We start from the raw sequence: 24,845 nt of genomic DNA, 5'->3' as shown, positions 1-24,845 counted from the left end.
AGTTTGGCGCATGACGTCACAGATTAGGCTACCTCCTGCCCGGGGTCCACGAGTGGAAACTGTTTGTGTGCATACATACATAGCTTAATTATTTTCATTACTTTATTTGGTAAATCTTAAGAATTACCACTCCACCCCCTCCACCACCCCAGCCCCCCCTACCTCCCAAGACAAGCCTGGGGACCTGTGGGAAACCGGGGTATTGGGGGGGGGAGCCCATATCACTGAAAAATGGCCTTCCAAAATTTCCCTAGAAAAATCCCTATATCAGGAAAAATTCCCTAGTCTCGAAAGCAAGGAAAGTCCCTAACGCATACTCTTGTAGTCTATTCCAATATGACCTAGCATTCAATCTGTTGACGAGTGTCAGGCGTGTCATCAGATGGTGGGACATACCGGTATTTTGAGGAAATACCGGTATTACCGGTGTCATGACTTATAGCGGTAAGAGGCGTACCGGTATTATTTAAGGAAACCGGTATCGGCAATACCAGTATTTTTGTCAATACCGCACATCCCTACTCTCTTTTACTCCGCTCACCACCGCTGCCACTCAACGCCACGCCCACAGCACCAAGAACCCCTGACGTAAGGGAAACAATGTGCTACGATGGCAGAATCAGGGAGGTACTTTTTTCAACATTCCGTCACCCCGTCAGTCAGGTTCATCGCTAGACCATTTCCAATGTTCTACCAGGTGGACTGGTTTGACAGGCCCTTGACGGTGAGGAGGAGGAGGAGGAATGTTAGTACGCTGGTCGTGGAGTGACGAACGCTCTTGAATTAAGTACGGGAACCAAACTTATAGGTAATGCATGAGGCTCTTTTTTTTCTTTTTTCCGGGACGAAATGGCGGTCTGTGACTCCTTGTCTATCAGGAACGTATATAGGAGACCTTTCCCTTTGCCTGCCCGATTGATCATTCACGCCATTTGGGCGAGACAAGAAAAGGAATTAAAGATCAAGGACGAGGATGAGGAGGAAGAGAAGAAAGAGGAGAAGAAGCGGAGGAGGAGGAGGACTGGCAAGCCGATTTAATAACATACCATCCAATTCTTCAGGTATTTCCTCTCCCTCCCCTGCCACTGAACGACCTCTGGCTTCCCTTTTTCCTTCTTGGCAGGCGTCGAGGCGTACGATTTCCACGCGAGGAGGGAATAAGGAGCAAAGAGTGGTGAAGGACGGTGAGCAGGAGTAGGAGTGGCAACTGGAAGGAAAAGGAAGGAGGGACGAGGAATGTAGAGGTAATAAAACGGGATGGAGAAAAGAAAGGTTTAGGAAATTCAGAAAAAAAGTTAAAAAAAGTGATCAACCGCGTTGCAATTAAATAGGCGAACTAGATTAATAAACACAGGCACAAAAAGTTAATAAGGTTAAGGGTAAAAAAAAGCGAAAAGGAGAAGAGTGAAGAGGAGGGGGCAGAGGTGGGGTAAGAGGCTCAGTTTCCGAGACTGTGGGAAACGTTCGAGGCTGTGCTCCGAAGCGGTATTAGGTTTGCGAGGAATAATGCTCCACTAGTACTATCCATATCAGACCCTATGACACCGTTTTTCGCAAATATCTTTCAAACGAAGACTCGGATCAGCATGGGACCTTGGCACAGATTGTTTCACACACTCCGCTAATTTTTGACGCTCTTGTGCAATGCCAGATGCGGTTAATTATGGCGTTTACTCTTGACTGTGATGGCAAAACCTGCGTGAGCCACTTATACACTCGAACAGGTGAGGCGTGACGTATTTGTGACGTGTATCCACCACCTACCTCCACCCTTGGCTTCCACTACTCCCATCCCTCCCTTTCCTTCCCTCCTCCTTCTTCCCCGCACTCTCTCCCCCGCCCTCTCTCTCTCTCTCTCTCTCTCTCTCTCTCTCTCTCTCTCTCTCTCTCACATAAACACTTGTGCTGTACACGAGATATGAATCCATGCACACGTATGACTTTAATTAATGGCAGATAAATATAAATTATATCCCGTCTGCATCAGCATTAACAGTGATGACGAGGATGACCTGTTTGTCGATGGTGATGAATGTTGAAGTAACATAGCCTATGTGGTCAGTTCTTTACATTATTAATCCACCCATCATATACTCGCTATCTTCTTTTGTTTGCTATGACTTTTTAACATATCTACATGAACACATATCGTATGGCAGTCTGTTCCTAACATCAGAATAAATTATTCATATATTTCTCCAATTTCGTTTCACGTTTTTACTCTGCAATGAATTCCCGCTTCAATTCCAACGTCATTCCTTTCCGTCTCTTACGCAATTTCTATAAATGATCAAGCGTCAGCTACGTGCTTCATCCCATCATACGCTCAACGTATCCTGTGGGAAGGAGGGTCATATACTCGTATAACTTTCAATGGTTGTATAATTGCCAAACAAACTTCATACAGCACTTATGAAACATCCAGTTACGCTGGAACAGGAATCAGGGTCGTGTGCAAAAACACCCTACCATACTTAGCCTATACTTTCGAGTTATCCGCCATTGTAGACAAGTCATGTGTGCAACGCTTCACATCGCATGTACACCGAGAGAGAGAGAGAGAGAGAGAGAGAGAGAGAGAGAGGGGAGGGGGGGGGGGTATGGGGGAGAAAGAGAGCGGGGGGAGAGAGTGCGGGGGAAAAGGAGGAGGGAGGGAAAGGGAGGGATAGGAGTAGGGGAAGCCAGGGGTGGAGGTAGGTGGTGGATATACGTCACAAATACGTCACGCCTCACCTGTTCGAATGTGTAAGTGGCTCACGCAGGTTTTGCCATCACAGTCAAGAGTAAACGCCATAATTAACCGCATCTGGCATTGCACAATAGCGTCAACAATTAGCGGAGTGTGTGAAACAATCTGTGCCAAAGTCCCAGTCTGATCCGAGTCTTCGTTTGAAGGATATTTGCGAAAAACGGTATGTCATAGGGTCTGATATGGATAGTAGTTGGCAGTCACTCCCTCCGCTCTCTCTCTCTCTCTCTCTCTCTCTCTCTCTCACACACACACACACACACACACACACACACACACACACGAAATTAGTAACATAACCGATATTTATCACACATCAAACGACTCGGACGAAAGTAAAACAGAGACGCTGGAAGAAGATAAAACAACCTCCCGAAACGTCGTCCTTGTCGTTACTTAGCGACGCGAGAGTCAAAAGAACTGAGCAGAAGTGAACAAGAAGAAACAACGGGACGAGGAAAATGCCAATATATTGCAATTTAGACCCCTTCACTGCATACACAAACAGCCTCCCTCCTCCCCCACCCCCACACACACACACTTACTTCCTCCGATATTCACCAACACGCAAAACACACGTCATGAGCGGACAGTAATTACACACAAACAGTCTCCAGACACTCAACACACCTTCATTAGTCCTCCCATGATGGTGAACAGTGAATTATGACGAAGATGACGCGATTAATTACACGGAACAAAACTAATAACTCACAATCTATGCATTATTCATGGCAGTGACTGACGCAGAGAGCGTCTTGAAACACTCACTATACCTTCATTTATATTCATCATGAGCAGTGAATGGTGAACAGTAGGTGAACAATGAGTGAGGATGAAGATGACAGGAGATAAATTACACGGGGGTAAAAAAAAAAATTATACATTGACCGTGATGGTGAATGACACGGATATCAACTTAACACATTCACCACACCTTCATCCATCCTCGTGCTGACTGACTGGTGATCGGCGGGTGACGGGGAGGAGGATGTGCTATTCAAATAAGAGATCTAAACTCGTGATTTCTACAATAACTGCGGGAGTAAATGACCCAAGAAGGAGACTCAGACACTCACCAACTTTCACCTCTCCTCGTGGCTGTCCGGGGACGGTCAGCAGCGAGGGATAACGCGGGTGGCGAAGGATGAGCATCACGACACAAGACACAGCAACACACGTGGAGCAAACACTGGCGTGTTCCTGATCCTGCCTGTGCCCCTATTGCCTCCTCCCCTCCTTACCCCCAACCACTTGGCGCGCCGCCCAGCCTCCTTCTGATTGGCCAAAAGCGGCTCACGCGGTGGTCACGGATCCGCTGAGCGAGTCGAACAAAAACTTAATAATCTTAATCACGCAAGGTTGCGTACCAACAAAACAAAGCTCACAACTTCTTACCTATATTTACTTACAGGTGTCGTTAGGTATGGGTGCGGTGCGTTATGGCAGTGATTTATTAGTACGGCAGCGAATCTTCGCTGCATCACTCCGAGGGTCAAGGCTTCAAGGGTTCGGTACGCAGCTCGACTCTCATCGGTGTTGCCCTGTTGCGGTGCTCCATACGTATGGGATCAAAGACTATAAAAGAAAGATAGGAAAGCCTCTATGTAAAAGCGATAAAGAAAATGTAAGGCAGAAATAGACCAGCAGCGCCATCTGTTGAGCCGACGCCAAACTATATCAAGTACGTCGTCTGCAGGTGTACGGTCTCCTCTTCATCTTCTTGTGACCTTATCGCTTTGTAGTTTGTATCATATGCGTAGATCTTATTTTTGACATTATGTATGAACAATGTTTACTTTTTCATCACTCATTATGATTTTTTTACAAACACACACAGTTGCTTACTTAAGGTTGTCCGTCGATTTCGACGATGACGTCACTTCAAGCCCATTTAAGTGTAGAAGAGTCCAGTTCAGGTACATCTACTTCTGGTGAGTTCGTCTATAGGCATACAGCCCAATTCTTTATCTGCAGACGCGATTGCATAAGTCACACAGGACTTCGCCATCCTGGGCAGGCAGTTGGTGTCGTTGTGCCCTCTTTGCTTCTGTTTTGTTCCTTAGTTGGGTTGCGTATGCCTCGGTGCCTTCCCGACAAGAGGCTCGCCATTGTTGCCGGTCAGAGGCCATTGTCTCGAGTGCTTGCGATTGTATGTTGCACATCTTGAGGGAGGTCTTTAAGTGATCTTTGAATCGTTTGTGCTGGCCTCCTGCAGACCTGCTACTGCCTGGGATTTCACCGTATAGAAGTTTTCGTGGTAGCCTATCCTCAGTCATACGGATGACATGACCTACCCAGCGTAACTGTTTTTGTAGCAATAGTACTTCAAGGGGTTCAATGTTAGCGCGTTGCCGTATTTCGGTGTGTGGGACCCTGTGCCACCACTTTAATCCTAATATGCGCTGGAGGCAACTTCTGTGGAAGGATTCCAGTTCCCTTAGATGTTTCCTGTATGGAACCCAGGCCTCACAGCTATATAGAAGTAGGGTAAGGCATATTGCCTCATAAACAGTCACTTTTGTCTTGATTGTTAGGTCCCTGTTCTGGAAGACCTTATTGGTAAGTCTACCAAATGAGGCGGATGCAAGGCCAATGCGTTTGTGTACCTCACTGGTGAGGTCACAAGTTTCACTGAGGACAGAGCCTAGGTACGGAAAGTGAGGGACATTCTTCAGCTCTTGATTATTAATGTGGCATGTGACTGGGTCGTTGTGTGGGTCTTTCATTGATAGGGCCTCGGTCTTGGTGGTGTTGATGATGAAGCCAGAACGGCTGTAAGTGTCGACTAGGAGGTCCAGGGTATGCTGCAGGAGTTCAGGTGAGGAGCTGACATAAGCAGCGTCATCAGCATACTGCAGGTCTAGGATGGTTTCTCTAGTCACTATAGTTTTAGCTTGAAGGCGACGTAGGTTAAACAAGCTGCCATCAAGACGATAGTTGATGGGAATGCCAGCATCTGGAGGAAGCAGGTTGGAGGCAACTCTCGTTACACCGGCAAGAAAGAGGTTGAAGATGATGGGGGCGATGACACAGCCCTGTCTGACGCCTGACTCTACCGTGAAGGGGTCAGATTTGCCTCCTGCGCTGATGACACGCGCATTGGCCCCGTCATGGAGGGCAGTTAAAACAGCCAGGAAGGTTGGTGGACAGCCAAATTTTTCCAAGATGTTCCAAAGAAGTGGTCTGTTAACTGTGTCAAAGGCCTTGGTCAAATCAACAAAGACCATGTAGAGAGGCTTGTGGTGTTCTCGACACTTTTCCTGCAGCTCCCTCGCGACAAAGAGCATATCGGTGGTACTGCGTTCCTTTCTGAACCCACATTGTGTTTCAGGCAAGACCTCCTCAGTGATGTACATCAGTAATCGCTTCAGCATCAGTCTCGCTAGAACTTTGCCAGCTGCCGAGAGCAGCGAGATTCCGCGGCTGTTGCCGCACACGGCAATGTCACCTTTCTTTTTATAGATGTTTGTGATGTCAGCATCCTTTCATTGCTGCGGTACACATTTACTTTCCCATATGGCTGTGATGGTGGCGTGAATGCAGATTTTGATAGCATTACCTCCGTATTTCAGGATTTCTGCGGGTATGCCATCGGGTCCTACTGCCTTGTTGTTTTTAAGGCAGTCGATAGATCTTCTAACTTCAGCATGGGTAGGGTGAGTGTCAAGCTCCCAGATAGTTGGCAGTACGGGGAGTTCGTTGAGCAGGTTGGGGTCAGTTTGTGTATTTCTGTTGAGGAGGTCTCGGTAGTGTTCAGCCCAGCGTGTAAGGACTTCCGATTTTTCTGTGTGTAAGGTGTTTCCGTCTGCACTTCTAACTGGATGAAAGGTATTTCTACTAGGCCCATATGCTGTTTTAAGGGCAGCGTAGAATTCTTGCTGTTTGCAAGTGTCTGCTTAACCCTGAACTTCTTGGGCCAATTTAGTCCACCATTGGTTCTTCATGGCTTTAATCTCGCACTGTGTCTTTGATCGTAGTTCAGCAAGTTTGTGAGTGACATGGGACGGTTTGTCTAGTGCACCTTTGAAGGCTCTATTTCTCTCCTCAATCGATTTGTGGATATCTTTGGCTTGATCGTCGAACCAATCCTTGTTTCTCTTTTTGTTAGTGCCAAGAACCCTTCGAGATATATCAAGGATTTTGCTACAAGCATTACCCCAAGTCCTGGTCAATTCTTCAGTAGTAAGAAGGACACTAGTTTTTATAGTAAGCTCGTTTTCTAGCTCTGCCTGAAGTGTTGAGCGGGTATTGGCATCCTGTAGTGCGCGGATGTTAAGTCGGGCAGGCGGTGCACAGCGGCGTGCAGGAGGATGTATTTTGAGGTTCAGCTTTGTTCGCACAAGTCGGTGGTCTGTTCCTCCATCTGCCCCTCGCATTGCACGGGTGATCATGACGTCTTTGAGAACTTGCTGACGTGTGATAACATAGTCTATGAGATGCCATTGTTTTGATCTTGGGTGCATCCAAGTTGTCTTGTGCATATCACGTAGCTGATACATGGTGTTGGTAATGGCAAGCTCGTATGTAGAACAGAAACTAAGTAGTCTAAAACCATTAGCATTACATTTGCCAGTTCCGTGGCGACCCAACACCTTTTCCCATATGTGATGGTCAGTCCCAACCCTTGGCATTCCTCGCGGGGAATGGCTTGCAGAGTGGTATGAAGTAGTGCATAGAACTGGTCCTTGATGGCTTCGTCGGTTGGTAAGGTGGGAGTGTATGCACTAATGATGGTGTGAGGGAAAACGGGAGGCCACGCTCTCTCGCCCTCAATATTAAGATGTAATAGCCAGGAATGCCCTAATAGCCCTTTGGAGAGGAAAACAGCACAAAATACGGGTGAGTGTATTAATACAAACAAAGACAACAAAATGACCACAAATTAATCAAACCACTGTAGTGTGCAAAAGGGTTGGCCTACTGAGTCACCGGTGTTGGGTGCACCGGTTGTAATTCTCTCAGCTAAAGGCCAGGGAAGTGAGGTCCATAGACTGGAGTGCAGTGGGAGACAGCAGTGGTGACTTGGTCGGGCGGTACAGCCAGGGTAGAATTAGCAAGGAGCCCAGACACGCAGCTTTCCCAGTGAGACGAAGGACCAGCGTGAGGTTGAGAGGGCGAGGTGTGCACTCTGTGGTGGTGAGCTGGTGTCTGCCTAAGCCCGCTGGCCGGGCTATGACGTCGGCTCGGAAGTAGGAGGAGCCAGGGCGGTAACGAGGCCGGCAGACTTAACGAGGCCGGCAGACTTAACAAGGCCGGCAGGGCGTAGTTACACCCTCACAGATGGATAGGTGACGGTCTTTTGTTATTGGGATGCGCCATTGGATGAGTCTCTCACTTTTTCCTATGGGAGTGGTTGGGATGCAATTGAGGAGTGTCGCTCGTACGGCAAAGGCAACACCATGTATACGTGGTTGGTCTTCTGTTACACCTTTCCAGAAGAAAGTGTAGCCTTCGCCGCTTTCTGTGAGGGACCCTTCGCCAGAAAATTTCGATTCAGTGATGGCTGCTATATCGATGTTGTAGTTATGCAGTTCGTGGGCTATCAGTGCTGTGCGCCTTTCCGGTTGGTTGACAGTGTCAAGTAATGTCCTTACATTCCATGTAGCAAGGACTAGCCTGGGTAATTTATGTTTTCGACCGATTGATGGGAGACACGGTGAGCTCGGCTACCCACCCGTGTGTGATAGAGACAGGCAATGTTTGGGTCACCTTTTCTAGACCCTTCCCTATGTGGGGTGGGCGGTGCGGATCCTAAAGAGGGCCGCCCAGTCACCCTGGGAGCTGCCTCTGAAAGCTGCTGTCTCAAAGCCCCAGCTTACCAGCGACCATCTACCCAGAACCGCCACACGTGCAGAACAGAGCTAAGGGCTGCCAGTTTCTCCAAACCTGCCCTTCCTGCTCTGTTTCCATCGCCGTGGGACTTTTGTAAACAAGAGAAAAGCTGGGAAAAGGAAGAAAGAGAAGTAGGAGAGCAGGTAGGGCGTGTAGTGATACCTGCACATATGATGTTTTAAGTGGGAGAAGGGCGTGCATTCCTCAGCCCACTATCTTGGCATTCCACAGTTAGGATGGTGGCAAAGTGGAGTCCAGGACGGCCAGCTACTATGAGATGTTGCAGGAGACTGCCGAGTCGTTGCGCCATGAACGCTCGCCTTATGCGGGTCGCCACAGCAGATTTTTCCTTAGGGGTTGACTCCCGTAGTCTTAGTCCAGCCAAGGACACCCACAAGACAGTGGGGCAGGAGTTGGTGAAGGACCAGGGTGTATCCACACGTCGGTGGTCCATGGTCCAGCACCTCTGGGGCCTCCTGCTGCTCCGAGATCCTCTGCCGGTTTAGCCTGGAGCCGCAAGACTACCAGTTACCGTGCGTGGCCACGTGGAGGCACAGCAGAGGTCTTGGCGATGGAGAGGCTATGTACTGGCAGGGGGAGACTTACGCACTCTGCTTCCCGGTTCGCACAGGGCTAGCCAGCGGTGGCAGCTGAAAGCGAGAGAGCATGTAAAGCAGGCAGCTTACGCTAGCTTACAGCTACCACACTAGACGCGTCACATCGTCCTGTGTGCTCACACACACACACACACACACACACACACACACACACAGCTATTTACTTAACTAATTAGTGTATTTTGGACAAAGGCACAGTGATATAAATGTGCAGTTCAGTTGTATTTGTCAAGAAACTTATATACAACAAATATATGCAGGCATGTAGATATGTGGCACGCATTGTGCATTATAGAAAATGCATGAACACAGACATACAAGCAAAAGAAAATATGAGAAAGAAATATTGGTCTCATAATTATACATAAAGTAAAGAAAGATAATAGGGCAGTAATGCAATGGAATAATCTCAAGAATATAGGAATAAGAATAATAAAATTACACAACAAATAGACAAGTACAGTCACTTAGAAAAGTTCCATAATACCAGGCCATATAAAATGGTTTATACCTTTTTTACACAAGGACATAACTTAAAGAAGAAGAGTAAAGCAAACATGTGTAACAAGCAGAACTTATAGATTATCTGAAGTACACAGTGCAGTAGGAGGTGCTCATTGGTCTCCTCGACGGTCCTGCGCCAGGGGCAGTGACTCCTTGGGCAGTGAGGGTCGGGGGCCAGGCGCAGGCGGTGGAAGTGAGCGCTGAGTCGTGTGTGGCCCAGGCGGAGGCATGTCAGGTACTCCACGTGTCAAAGGTAAACGAACTGACTTGGGGTCTTGGTCTTGGTCCCAAGGCCATCTAGCGAGCCGACGCCAGCTGCTCACAGAGTTTCGTTCAGCGTTCCTGTCTTTCTTTTATAGTCTTTGGTATGGGATGCGTGTGTATGTGTGTGTGTGTGTGCGTGTGTGTGTGTGTGTGTGTGTGTGTGTGTGTGTGTGCTCCAGCACGCCCGTAAATTAGACTGTAGAACAAACCACTACCCACGTTCTCCACCTCACGGTCTCTGATGTTTTTGTCTTGTATCTTCCGCGATCAAAAATATATATTTCATCTTCCCACCTGGTTCTCTGTTTGAGATGATTGTGTTCTCTCTTCTCCCAGTTTTAATATATTATCCTTCCACATGGCTCTGTGTTGTTACTGAAAGCCATTTATTTCACTCAAGCAAAGATTCTTATTTCAAATCTTCACGCGGAGATGTCTAGGGTGTTAGTGTGCTTAATCCTGTTCTGGAATAAATTCTCATTTCATTTTCTCATCTGGTTCTCTGATTGATGTTTCTGCATTGTTTCATGTCAGCAAAGGATCTAATTTCTTCTCACCGTGTTTCTTTTTTTCTTTGTCTGTAGTAACTTTTACGATTACTGGAATCACACTGTTGCATTGGTTTTAATTTTGTTGTTAGAATTAGCATATGACCATGACATGATCTGTGATACATGGCGTCCGCTTCCAGTTATACACTTTTTTTTCTTTACCCCTCTTTGCGCTTTTTCTTTAAATATTTTCAGAAGCACCAAGTTTCTGCAGATTATGTCAGGTTTAGCAGGATAAGCTGATGTGAAGCGTTCCCTTCAGGGCGAGTGGCAGCGGAGTATTCATGACATTACACTGTTATCCATTTCTATATACAATCGCCATTATAATTACCTTCAACCTTTGTCTGGCCCTGGCCTGATCTCAGCACCTCCCCCAGCTCAGCTCAGGTGTTCACGCGTCTCCCCTAATTAATCTGGCGCCGTATAGAACACTAACAGGTAAATACGCGACTCACAAAGGGAACAGTGTAATGATGCGATATTTACACATTAATGCAAGCACATGCACACCTCTGTGTACGTATTGACAGGTCAATACACAGATTAATTTAAAAAGTCATTTGAGAGGAAGGTAGAATATAGAATTATTGCGAAAAAACAGGAAAGGTAAAGAGATGATTTCTAGAGCCTGGAATTCAAATATAAGAGGCAAGACGAGAGGGAGGAAGAGAGGCACAGAAGAGGAGGGAGGAAAGATAATAATGTAACGAAGCAAGAAGGACAAACAGCAATATAAGTCGAAGTAAAAATTATATTGTACTTGGAAGAACAGAAGAGGAAGAGAAAGATGAGAAGTAATGAGACCGTGGATGAAAACGAAGAGGGTAACAATGGAGGAGGAAAAGGAGGAGGAGGAGGAGGAAGAGTAGGAAGAAAAATGAAAGAAGCGAGGGGTTGAAAGGGACGTGGCTGAGATGAGGAGGACCAGAAGAGAAAAAAAAAATAGAAATGCCCTAGAAAAGAGGAGGAGGAGGAGGAGCAAGACCTAACGGACGTGAGGTAATAATTATAGGAACAAAATGAGCAGGAACAAGAGATGAGGGAATAACAGGAGAAGAAAGAGGAAGGATTCAGGAGGAAGAGAGCAAGAGAAGGATGCAGTACTCTTATATACACTGAGCGAAGGGCAGACGATAGTGGAGCGGAGGAGAGGTGGGTGAGGTGGCGGGCGAGGCATTCCGGCCAACCATCTGGCGGAATACATGACTCGCCGTGAGGTTAGGTTAGTCAAGGCTCCGCGATGTTATGACTAGAAGGGAGGAAGGAAGGATATAAGGGAGAGTGAGAGAGAGGGAGAGGTACTATGGATATCCAGAACGATGGAACGTGAAAGAAGGAAGATAGGATGGAAGGAAGGAGGGAAAAGGAAAGGAGGGAGCAGGAGGAAAGAGAGAAGGGAATGAAAAGTGGATGGGAAAATAAATATAGGAACAAGATGAGCAGGAGCAAGAGAAGAGGGAATAAGAAACGAAGATGTGAGGAATGAGCGACAAACAAATGAAAACAAGGAAGGGGTTGAATGAGGGATGGAAAGAAAGAAGAAACACTATGAAAATTATCTGAAGGAAAGGAGAAAAGGAAGGAAGGAGAGAATGTAGAGATGGAAAAGGAAGGAAGGAGTGACACAAGAAGGAAGGGCTGGAGGGAGGGAGGGAAAGATGGCGGGAAGAATGAAGGTGGACAAACGATTTAGCTAACCATCACAGCTACGATAACCATCTCCTCCTCTTCCTCCTCCTCCTCCTTCTGGTATGCGGGTGAAGTGTTTTCACCTCAGGGAACTAGACGTCCCTGCCCTGCATAGTCTCATGCCACCCTTGGACAAGGTGTAATACCTGATCTGTCTCCCGTGCCAGGGTCACGGTGAAGCCTCTGGGCAGCAGCAGAGGTGGATTGGACTGCAGGCAGAGGATCTCTTTATGAGACAATGGCTGGAGTTCCAGGGTCCTAGTCAGATGGACCGTGCCTAATTATTTAGGCCTGCGGTGTAGAGGAGTGTGGCGACCTCTAAATTAAAAAGCCTCCCTGGGAACCAGTTGTTGGTGTGAACTCCCCGTCCCTCCCCTCTATCGACGGTACTCCCATCCCTTTTCTGCATAACAGCTGGTTCTTGTTTTCTCCTGAAAGAGATGTCTTCCGTGGACCATTTGAGGTTCTACCTCCCGGGTTCTAGGTGGAGTTTTTGAGGGAATATATCAGCTTCTTGGTCTATCAGGAAGGGCTCTGATACTCTCTAGAGTTGGTGGAGAACACCTGGTGCCACTGGCCAGGCCTCGAAAGGGTCGCAGAGTTGGGTTAGACGTTTCGGAAAGTGGGAACGAATTGCTGGTTCCTCTCCTCCCTTGCCAGTTCTGCTCTGTGTGACTACGCCGACCCCGTTCTATGGGACAAAACTTCGAGGACAATAGCTGAAAAGCGCCGGGTTGTAAAAGTCTCTCTCGTGACCGAGGCTCAGGAAGAGCGATTGGTCTTTGAGGCGTTTTCAAGACCCTGTGGGAGCGAACTCCCAATGTTGGAGGCATCTAACACAGCAGTATCTAATTTCCATGCACAGTTTTTATCCAATTCAATTTATGGTCACACTTTAAATTATTTCGAAAGCACTTTTAATATTTGCCCAAACTGTTAACTCGCTTAAATTTCTAACAATGGCTTCGAACCTTTAGTGTGACGTCTGTCCCGGACGATTTGCAGCTCAGTACTTCCAGCTGAGTAGAACTTGCCGCCTCTGCGTTCAAAGATTACAACTTCAGAAGGCTGTGACTGAATGGAAAGTCAAACATAATGATCTTGAAAATAAATTCGAAGCCCTTCAGGAATTTGTTGCAAGTAATGTGGCAGTGACTCCACCATCGATGATGGAGAGGCCCTCCACCGAAACTGTGCCCTCTGTGCCCTCTCCAGACGAATCTCCTGTTTCACGGGAGGACGTGTTACCTGCCTCACAGGTTGACTCCCAGCCTGCCTCACAGGCTAACCCCCAGCCTGCCTCACAGGCTAACCCCCAGCCTGCCTCACAGGCTAACCCCCAGCCTGCCTCACAGGACAACCGCCAGCCTGCCTCACAGGCTAACCCCCAGCCTGCCTCACAGGCTAACCCCTAGCCTGCTCCACAGGCTAACTCCCAGCCTACCTCACAGGACAACTTCCAGCCTGCCCCACTTAACGCTTCTCTTCCTGCTTCACAGGATGTCGGGTTCCAACCTGTAAGGAATGGAGCCAAAACGAAGCAGGCAACCAAGGATTTACTGACCCCCACTACCTTTAATAGGTTCCAGGTGCTGGCAGACACCATGGAGTATGAGTTTGAGACTCGCCTAGTTGGGGACTCCATGGTGCGTGGCCAGCTGGTTGAGTTCTGTGGTCGTTCATCAAACGGCCGCAGAAAACGTTACTGCTATACAGGCGCCAGACTGGATGACATCACTGCAGCGTGTGATGATGTCACGAGAAATGCCGACCGAAACACCCTCTTTGTCATTCACATTCAGTTCTGAGGAACTGCTTGAGAAATACCGCCGCATGATCAAGCAGTATAAACGTAAAACGGATGCCAGTAACATCATAATCTCAGGAATCCTCCCGAGGGTCGGTGCCGAATCTAACTTTTACAGTAAGGCCTTCAGCACAAACAACAGACTTCAGTCCCTTTGCTCACAAGAAAACGTCCAGTTCGCTTACTTGTGGAACAGTTTTTACTACGATTCAGACTTGTTCCTTGCTGATGGCATCCACTTAAACCCTGTTGGAGCAGCCCGTTTCGGGAGGCTGCTCTGTGACCAAGTGGCTCCTCGAAAGCCAAAAAAACGCTGAGGCGAGAACACCAGCAGCTCCACCGTAAGGGAGCACTCAACCCGCGAAACCCACGACTCGAATCACATTAAAGCTTTCTATGTAAACGCTTGCAGCCTACGTAACAAACTTGAAGACTCAGAAGTCCTCGCAGCTACAAATCATTATCACATCATCGGAGTCACAGAATCTTGGATAGACACTTCAAACAAAGATTTCATTGCGGAATATAGATTACCGGGTTATACCATCTTTAGTCATGGAAGAGAGAACAGACAGGGTGGAGGCGTTATCTTTTATATCCACAACTCTCTCCATCCAGTATCCGTGAAAACAGGTATTATAACTAATGTAGACACGGTCTTCATTGAAATTAAAAATAAATCTCGTAAAATAGTAATTGGACTTATCTACAGACCGCCAAGGCAGACTCTTGATATCGACCACGCATTAAGTGATTTTTTATTAGAAACAAGTAGCAGTTGCGAGGCAGTAATTGTTGGGGACTTTAACTTGCCAGTGAAAAGATGGGGTGAACCGTTGAACTGACATACAGGGCTCGACTTGTACACAAATTTACTAGAAAGTGATTTACATCAACACGTTCAAGAACCGACTCGGGAAAATAATATACTTGACCTTATCTTTTCAACGACAGCTGATCTAGTTAACGAAGTAAATGTTGGTCTAATTTTTAGTCCTAGCGATCACCGAACAATCACATTCAGCATCAATATGAAAGAAAGTAAAGTAACTCCTAGTAAAGAAAAGGCGCCTGATTATCAGAGAGCGAATTTCGTAAGACTCCGATCAATTCTAAATAATTATGATTGGACTGAAATCTCGGCGGAAACAGATATTCATAAATCGTGGAGGACCTTCACCACAATATTGAACAATGTCATAAGCATATGCGTACTCTATCGTAACAAACGTTCAGCTTTTAAGAAGAAACTCAAATGGTGGAATAACGAAATATAAATAGCCTATCTCTTAAAAAATGCGTATACAGTTGATACATATCAACTCAGAGTGAGGCTGACAAACTAGAGTTGGACAGAATTCGCCGCCAAACCAATAAATTAATAAAACGAAACAAGAAAAATCTTGAAGAATATATAGCGGAAACGAGTAAATCTAATCCAAAAGAATTTTTCAGCTATGTAAATAATAAAAAGTCACTCACTTGTGGTATCGGACCGCTTGCTAATGATAATGGTAACCACACCCACGATGAAAATGAAATGGCTACAATCCTAAATAACTTTTTCGCATCCGTATTTACCGACGAAGATTGTTTATCACCTCAACCGCCGGAGGTTAGAAGGACCGAAAAGATGTTAAGTGGAGTACTCATCGTAGAAAGTGACATTTTACGCACAATTGAAAAGATTAAAGTAAGCAAAGCTCCTGGTACAGACAAAATTACCCCAAGGGTCTTAAAAGAAATCGAACATCAAATTTGTAAACCGCTCTCCATTATATTCAATAAATCTTTAACAGCTGGAAAAGTTCCGTCGGATTGGAAACTAGCAAATGTCACACCAATTTTCAAAAAGGGGGACAAGTCTCATCCAAGAAACTATCGACCTATTAGCCTGACATCAATTGTTTGTAAGTTAATGGAGACTATCATTCGCGACAATATGGTGCAATTATTCGAAGAAAATAATATAATAAATAATTCGCAACATGGCTTCTGTAGTAAACGTTCGTGTTTAACTAACTTACTTGATTTTTTTCATTATGTTTTTGAGGTGTTCGATGAAAGCTGATCAGTAGATATTATATATCTGGATTTTCAAAAGGCATTTGATAAGGTCCCCCACCAACAATTGCTCAGCACACTATTGGCGCACGGTATCTCGGGTAACATTCACAATTGTATTGTGGACTGGCTCCCTGAGCGGAAACAGAGAGTAGTTCTAAACGGTGTTACATCTAACTGGCTTGATGTCAGAAACGGCGTACCTCAAGGATCAGTGCTTGGCCCCATGCTCTTCTTAATTTATTTTTATGGTATTGATGATGGGCTCACTTGCAAAGTATCAAAATTTGCTGATGACACAAAAATTGTTAGTAAAGTAACTGTGACACTCGACGAAGAAGCTTTACAATCAGATCTAGATCGACTTGCACGTTGGGCCAATCAATGGCAAATGAAATTTAACGTTGACAAATGTAAAGAGTTGCACATTGGAAAAAATAACAATCGCGTTCGGTACGTAATGAATGGCCAACAACTTTCTGCAGTAAGTAATTAGGTAATTAAAACTGCAAACAAATTGGTTGGCACCATCGGACAAGTCTTTAATAATAAATCGGAAAAAAAGTAATATTAAAACTGTATAATTCGTTGGTTCGACCCCGTCTAGAGTACTGTGTGCAGTTTTGGTCTCCCTATTACAGAAAAGACAAAGAAAAGTTGGAACGGGTTCAACAAGAGTAACAAAGATGATTCTTAGGTTGAGAAATTTATCATATGAACAAAGGCTTAAAGAAGTAAATTTATTCAACCTATCAAAACGAAGAATGCGAGGCGATCTAATGGAAGTGTTTAAAATGTTTAAAGGATTCAGTGATATTAATGCGGAAGATTACTTTACAATTGATCGATCAAATAGAACAAGAAGAAATCACAATTTGAAGATAAGTGGTAAAAGATTCTCGTCGCACGAAGCTAAACACTTTTTCTTCAATCGAGTTGATAATGTTTGGAACTCTCTATCCTGTGATGTCGTTGATAGTACAACAGTTACGGCCTTCAAGAATAGATTAGACAAGTATTTTGAATCGAATCAGCAACTAAGATATTACTCATTGTCGTAATAACGTTAAGTTCTTTCGAATACTGGTGTCCTTGTCCGCTTTTATCGCCCGGTTAGTGGTAGAAGTAATGGTAGTTCTTTCCTCTTTCCTACATAATTTCCATGCAGTTTTTCCATGCTGCATGGTTCTTTTTCCTTTCCTGCCAGCTTTGGCTGGAGGGATGGGGGGCGCCTTTGCTGTCCTTCATCTTCCAACTTTGATTAGATAGTTAGTGTAGCTTGTCACAAAGAGCCTCGTAAGAACCAGCAGGTCTGCTGTTGTTTGTTCTTACTTTGTGTTTCTTTGTGTTCCTCCTCCTCCTCCTCCTAACAAGGGATCACCATCACCATTTACAGTGAAATTCACCAAAAGCACGAGAATAATGCCATTTAAGCGTAATGAGAGAGATAATGGAACATATTAATAATATTCACCGAGACAACATTATTATGATCATGGAGTTAACTTGCAAAGGCGTGTGTGTGTGTGTGTGTGTGTGTGTGTGTGTGTGTGTGTGTGTGTGTGTGTGTGTGTGTGTGTGAAATACGAGCGCCAAAAATGTTATTATGGATTGAACGAGAAATGTTGACAAATTTCACACCGCTGACAATGTGTGACCGGGGCTGAGAGGGAGCATGGGGGGCGAAGGGGAAAGAGAAGGGGTGAAGAAAAGAAGAATTTTAGCGGAGAGGAAAGGAAAGGAGAAGGAAAACAATGGGTTGTTGGGGGACAGATAAGTAGGAAAAATGATAAAGGAGAATAGAGACGAAAAAGAGACGTATTATGCAAAGAAGGGAACAAAGGATAGGGAGGATAGGAAGGTGATGGGGGGAAGAGTATGTGTGTTTGTGGGCGGCGGGGGGAGAGAGGAACGGTCAAGGCCGAGGGAGAGAACTAACCACATTGATTAGAGGGAGGAAAAAAGGTGGAAAGGAGAGAGGATGAGGAGAGGGGAGTGAGTGAGGAAAAGTAGAAAAGGGAGGGGATGATGATGGTGTGAGAGAAGAGGAGAAAAGGTAAGCTTATACTGAAGGTGTGAGGAAGGGGTGTGCATTAGGTGTGATCAGGGGTGAGGGACAAGACGAATGAGGGAGGAAGAGAGGGAGGGAGGAAAAGGTATAAGAGTAGGGATATGGAGCAATGTTATGAATGTGAGGAAAGAGGATGTGAGAAAAAGGAATTTGGAAGTGGGAGGTAGGAAATAAAAGAGGATGAGAGGAAAGTTCTTAGAATCGAGGTTTGTGAAAAGAGATGTATGGAAGAGGAGGAGGAGGAGGAGCCAGTGAATAAGGATAATAAAAGAGAAAGGAGGAGGAGGATAGTAAGAACACAATAGAAGGTGCATATATAGAAAACAAAATGTAGCGGAAGGAGGAAGAAAATGAAGGGTGCGTGTGAAGGACGGGAAGGAGAGAGAGAAGCGAGGGAATGAAGGAAGTGAGGGTTTGTTGTGTTTGTGGGGGAGGAAGAGAAGGAAGGAAGCCATATTCGTAAAGGAAAATGAGGAGACAATACCACAATACTGAAGGGAGAATGAGGCATGAGGGAAGGGAGAGAACGGAGAAGGGAGCGAAGGGGAAAGGAGAAGGAAGGAGGTGAAAAGAAAGGGGAGGTTCACAGTCATTTCCAAATAATCTACATTCTCTTCAGGAAAGGGTGGAAGAAGGGGAGGAAGAGGGGGGGTAGGGGGTGGGGGAGAAGCAGAGACCAGTGTAAGGGGAAGGTCGGCAGGCAGAGAGAGGAAGAGAGAATGGGACAAATGTTTATATAGTGACTGAGAGGAAGGTGAAGCAAAGTGAGAAAAATTGGATGTGAAAGTGAGGAGAAAGGAAGAAAGAAAGACAAGTGAGAGTGGACCTATCTGACCCATACGGTTTCCCCTCTCATAGTACTTTCTTCCCCTCAAAACTTTTTTCTCCTTCTACATTCACATTTCGCCCTACAGGTCTTCTCTGTATTTCTCCTCAGCTCCATTCCTACAAATCCACACAGATTTTTCTCCTTTAATTTTATCCTCTTACGTCTCTCAAAACCTACCTGGGCCATACTCTTCCCCTTCCCTGTTCTATGTGTTCCCTCCGTCTATATTAAAACCGCTACTTTCCCTTCCTCAACCCCAAACCACTAACCCTACCTTTAGAATCTTTTCCCACCACCCTCTTAACCTTAACGCATTCCCGGTCTCCAGTATCTTCCTCCTCCCCTTATTCTCTTCCCCACTACTCTTTTCTATAATCAAATTCCACATACTTCCATCATCCATATCCGTCAGCAACTTCCGCTTCCGCCACCAACCTGAACTCCCAGATTGCCTTTTCCTTCATCTGACACCTAATCCTATTATATTCCCTTTCCTTCCCTCAACACCCAGCCACTCCCCTCTACGGCCCACACATCCAAAACTCTATACAGTCATGTTTTGGTTCTTTCTCTATCTCCTTCACACCTCCTCTATGATTTACCATATCCACGCAAACGCGACTCACCCACCAACCAAACAGTTACCTCTTAACACCTCCATACCTACGTCTAGGCTCCCTCCTTTTCACTTTACCCTCATCTACTGCTACATTATTCAACAATATGATAATACGACAATTCCCTTCCCTTCCCCACATACATATTTCTGAGCTCTCACAATACACCAAGTCCCTTTTTCTCCTCTCCATTTATCAATAGTCCTTTTCCCTTCTCAGCTGTCATTAGTCTTGGGGCGAGGGTCTTAGGGCAGAAATGGAAAGGAAAGGTTCGGTATGTAGCTCGACTCTCCTCGGTATTACCCTTTGGCGGTGATTAATAAGTAGTGGATGTGTGTCTGTGCGTGTGTGTGTGTGTGTGGCGCCATCAATCACACCCACCCACTCCACCAATATGGCCAATAGGGCAGTGGGGCGAGGGAGGCGGAGTTGCGTAGCGATGGCTACTAAGCAATACACCCTCGGCGCCAAGTCCACACGCACACGCACTGATATCAAATGATAGAGCAGATCGAGTGAGGCGGGAAAGCCCTCGGCGCTATCAACCACACCCACCCACTCCACCTATGGTCAAAAGGGCAGAAGAGGGGGGGGGGTTATGTGCGGCCAGCTACGCATCTTTGCTGTCGCCTAAGTTATGTACGGCCAGCTACGCATTCCTGCTGTCGCCTACGTTTATGGGCGGGCAGCTACGTTTTTTTGCTGTCACCTACGTTTGTGTACTGCCAGCTACGCACATTTGCTGTCCCCTACGTTATGTGCGGACATCTACGCATATTTGTTGTCGCCTACGTTTATGTGCGGCCAGCTACGTATTTTTCCTGTAGACTACGTTTATGTGCGGCCAGCTACGCATATTTGCTGTCGCCTACGTTTATGGGTGGCCAGCTACGTATTTTTTCCTGTAGACTACGTTTATATGCTGCCAGCTACGCGTATTTGCTGTCGCCTTTGTTCATGGGCGGCCAGCTACGTATTTTTACTGTCGTCTGTGCATATTTGCGGTCATCTACGCATAATATACGAAGCTAGCCACACATATTATGTGTGGCCAGCTTCGTATGTCTGTTGACGCCTACGTGTTTTTGTGGCCATCAACGTATTTTTGCAACGGCTCACTATTATTTGCGGCTGCTATCATTTTTGTTTTTCAATGGCATAGTCCATTTGCGGCCGTCTACAGATATTTCCGGATGCCTACATATATTTGTGGCCAACAACGTACATTTGCGGCAGCCTACAAAACAAAAGCCAGGTACTTTGATTTACATAGATATTAAGACCACACAGACCCTATGGTCCAGACTGGGTGGTCTGTCCTTAAACGTTTGAGTCGAAGGCAGGAGCTAGCGGCTGGTTCAGAGGCCTTCAACCTTAATTCTTTCAACTTGCGGACAGGTTCCAGTTCTTTCTAAAGCTTTTCGGCCGTCAGGAGACATAACTCTATGTCGGCCCTTTACAGCCCTACTACAGATCCTACCAAGGAGGACTTAGAGCGTCCGCCGACGCCGCTCTAGTTCATACCTATCGACGCCCCACTTTAAAGGCGACGGGAGTGTCGGAGCCCTCTACCTGTCATGTTCCTCTTTGTCGCACTTGTCGTTCGCTACCCTTTCCGAGGCTCTGACGACTACAGAGAAAGGATTTGGCCTCTCCCTCCTTCTATCGACATGCTTAGCTCTGGTCGACTGAGTGGGGGAGCACCTCAACTTACGCCGTGGGGCGTTTCGCTACTGCTCCAAACCTCTCCCCCACTTTCAGGATCCTGTGTAAAGATGCCTGGCAACTGATACACCACCAATCAAGATAGTGGTACCCCAAGCGTCAGCTCCTTCTCAGCAGCGGTCAGCCTAGCCAAAATAAGACGTGCTAACACTCCCCCTATCGTAGGGGCGGGGGTCAACAGCCCCGTTTGCGTCTCTCGCAGGAAGTAGGATTCCATGCAAGAACACTACCACAGGGGGAGAGCCAGAATGGAGGAGACAACTTAGTGACCCTCCGTTCCCAGGCAGGAGGCATGGCCAGGAAACGGATGGGCACCCGCGGTCGTCAGACAAGGACTGACCTGGCCTTGAGCCTCTGATCACGAGGCGAGTTTCCTCCTAAGTTTACGAAGGTTCCCATGAACGTTTTCCTTACAAAGGGGCGTAAAAAGAATGGTTGGGAAAGTTTTTTTCTCTCCCGTGTTTTCACTGTGCCAAAGACCTAAGCTAATTAAAGTCATACATCAAAACCTTCAAATTTCGACTGCTATCGTTCCAACAAGTAAGGTTGCGGCTTCGACAACATTACTGGTTGGCTGCATTTGATCCACAGGGCACTTACTGGCACAGTCCCATCCACCCTCGTCCCGTTGGTTTCTCGGTTTCCAGATTGGAAAGGTAGCTTTCAGTTTACCAGGTTTCCACTGGGACTCGAGGCTGTCCACGGTAAGGCTATCTGAGGTTATAAACCTTGGCTTCAAACTCTTTAGTGCTTCAGTTCCTCACCATGTCTCGCAGACAATGGGAATTCCTGTTGGGCTTCTTCGATTCCGGGTTTCTCCCTTCTTTCTTTAGGAGTACCCCAACCTGGAGGGCAAGACTATCTGCCTCGACCGCGATAACATGACAGCGGTCCAATGCCGCGCCAAGCATGGCACCTCCTGTTCAGGAAAACCTGCTGTCATTGTCGGAACAAATATCTGCCCTGGCGGCATTACGTCGCATTTCACTGTCAACCCAACAGGACCCGGGGGAGAACAGCGAGTGGGCAGATGCTCTCTCCCACTTCAAGAGGTCCTCAGTGGTACGGAGTATTTTGAGAAACTATGCATTAGGTGGGGGACACCGCCTATCGATCTCTTTGCATGCAAGACATCGGCCAGGCTTCCCAGGTTCCTCGTCAGAGGTGTTCGTCAAACGGAGGGCGGTCCAGACGCTTTTACCGAGCAATATAATAGGTGTGACTTATTTTATTTGTCCCCTCCTCTAGGTGCCAGCCTAAAATGGAAAGTATTGCATAGCCCGAAATCCATCAGGGGCGGGGTAGCTGTTATTGATAAGGTCGTGGTGGCCAGCACAACCATCACAACCATGGTTCGCGGTGCTTAACCAGTGGTGTCCTCCTCCCCCGCCAGAAGCTCATGCTATCGAGGGGATTCGCCCCGGCAGACTCTTTTTCCACGCTGGCACTTCACGCATAGAGTTTCTCAGGCCTGTCTAGCACGCCTCGTTCCCTCAAAGGCCGTATATAACATACTTTCCTCTTTTCGTCCCTCTTAAGACATTACGAATCTCATTGGAGGGGTTTCCGATCCTTCGTGAGGGTATGTCATAAAGAAAGAATCACTGAGGCCACTGTCTTGGAATTTCTTTCTTGTCTTTCCCACATTAAGGGAAGACGTCATTTACATTTGCAACTCACCTTGCCGTCCTGGCTGCCCCCCCTTAAGCATGGCTGGGGGCTTGTCCGAGACCCTCTCTCAGTTCAGCTTCTTAAGCGTGGCTCTTTCGTCAAAATCCTTCCCCTAGGAGAGGCAGCACCTTTTGGTCTCAGGAAAAGTTTATAACGTCCCTCTCTTCCTCCAAGTACCACGACGAACCTTCAGTAAATTACCTTTTTAAAGAGCACCCTGTTCCTCGTAGCGCTCACCTCCGGCTTCAGGTTCTCGCAGCTCAGGGCGCGAATACGTTCCCCGGGTTCATTGCATCCACGGCAGTTGGCTCCGCAGTTTCCTTAGCTCTGGCTCTTAAGCCGCTAGCTAAGAATGAGCGCCTCGTTCACCATCCCCAAACCACTGGTCTTACCAGCTTGGTACCTACAAAGGGAAGCTTATCCACTCTGCCCTGTGTCGGCCTTGAGAATACGCATAGCATCCTCTACGCGTCGCGATCAGCATCTCTTGTTCTGTGACCCCACGTCTGCAATACCTTTGTCCACCAGGAGTACTGCAGACCTTCTGAGGATAATGACTGCGGAAGAATGTCTGGGCCACGCATCCCGTGCTCACGATATCCGGGGTGCCGCGGCATCCCTGGCCTTCGCTCGAATCTATTCTCTGTACCGCGTCAAGGAGAGCGGCCAGTAGAGCACGGCTTCCTGTTTTATGGCCAGCTATCTCTCCCTCTCCACGGACGACGCCCCTGCGTTGCACTGTGACTTCCTGCGTCGAGGAAGATACATCAGGAAAGTGTGTTGACATTACGTCAGCCGCGAAAGCAGGTGGAAGGGACAAGGGGCACTCCAACCTCTTTTCTCGGTTTAGATTTTCCTTCTCTTGGCCCATAAAATGAATACTTGTGCTGGAAGTATGCTTCCTTATCAGTCCTGGTCCTTTGCTATTGTGATTACATTTGGGCTTAAATGAATTGGCCCAGTGCTCCTTTGGATTCGTTGAGCTGGTTTTCCCCGTCCTGGGTCATGGAGAAGATTATTCAAGATTTACACTATACTAAGTTCGGGTGACTCAGGCCGTCTCGACGCATACCGACTTGGGCTGCAAAAGTAGACTCAGGTTCTGGCACTTCAATGGAGTCGCCTTCTCCCCTGTTCCAAGTGGAAGTTAGCTATCGTGCACTAGTCAATGAGGGTTCCCCAAATTACGGTTTTGATCTCTGAAAAACCTATTTTTGGGAACCCGAAATGACTAATGCACATTCCTTATTTCCCCCCCTCCTTCACCACAGAGGGTTCCTCCACCCTCTGTCGAGGCACCTTAAAAGAATGGGGCTAGCGGCACTTCTCTCTGCCTGTGTCCAGATGGCTCTGCCAGCACCCTGCTCGATTGCTTCACTGGACTGTTTCACACGTTATTATTTGTTTTTTTTTTTTTCTAGTGCAGCCTAGACTCGTTAGTCTAGAAGTTGGGATATTTGCCGTTTTTCTCTAGGCTTTATCGCGAGAGCGAGTATCCCTCTCATATTCTAGCTATCGTGCACTAGTCATTCCGGGTTCCCAAAAATAGTTTTTTCAGAGATCAAATTCGTTATTCGGTCCAGAGCACTACCCCACTCACACAACTTTCATAAACAAACATTTCGCCATTCACGGACTTTGAGGAGAAATAGGATAATCTCTCTCTCTCTCTCTCTCTCTCTCTCTCTCTCTCTCTCTCTCTCTCTCCAATGCAAGTTATCTCCTTTACTAATAAAGTTTAGACGAAAAGGAGAAAGACGACATATGAGCGGTGAAGGAGGTAGTGTGTGTGTGTGTGTGTGTGTGTGTGTGTGTGTGTGTGTGTACGCGCGGGTTTGAGCCGTGAAAG

This window comes from Eriocheir sinensis, chromosome 7, assembly GCF_024679095.1.
Source record: "Eriocheir sinensis breed Jianghai 21 chromosome 7, ASM2467909v1, whole genome shotgun sequence".
NCBI classification, from domain to species: domain Eukaryota; kingdom Metazoa; phylum Arthropoda; class Malacostraca; order Decapoda; family Varunidae; genus Eriocheir; species Eriocheir sinensis.
The sequence above is the reverse complement of the archived record's forward strand: the minus strand, read 5'-3'. Positions refer to the sequence as shown.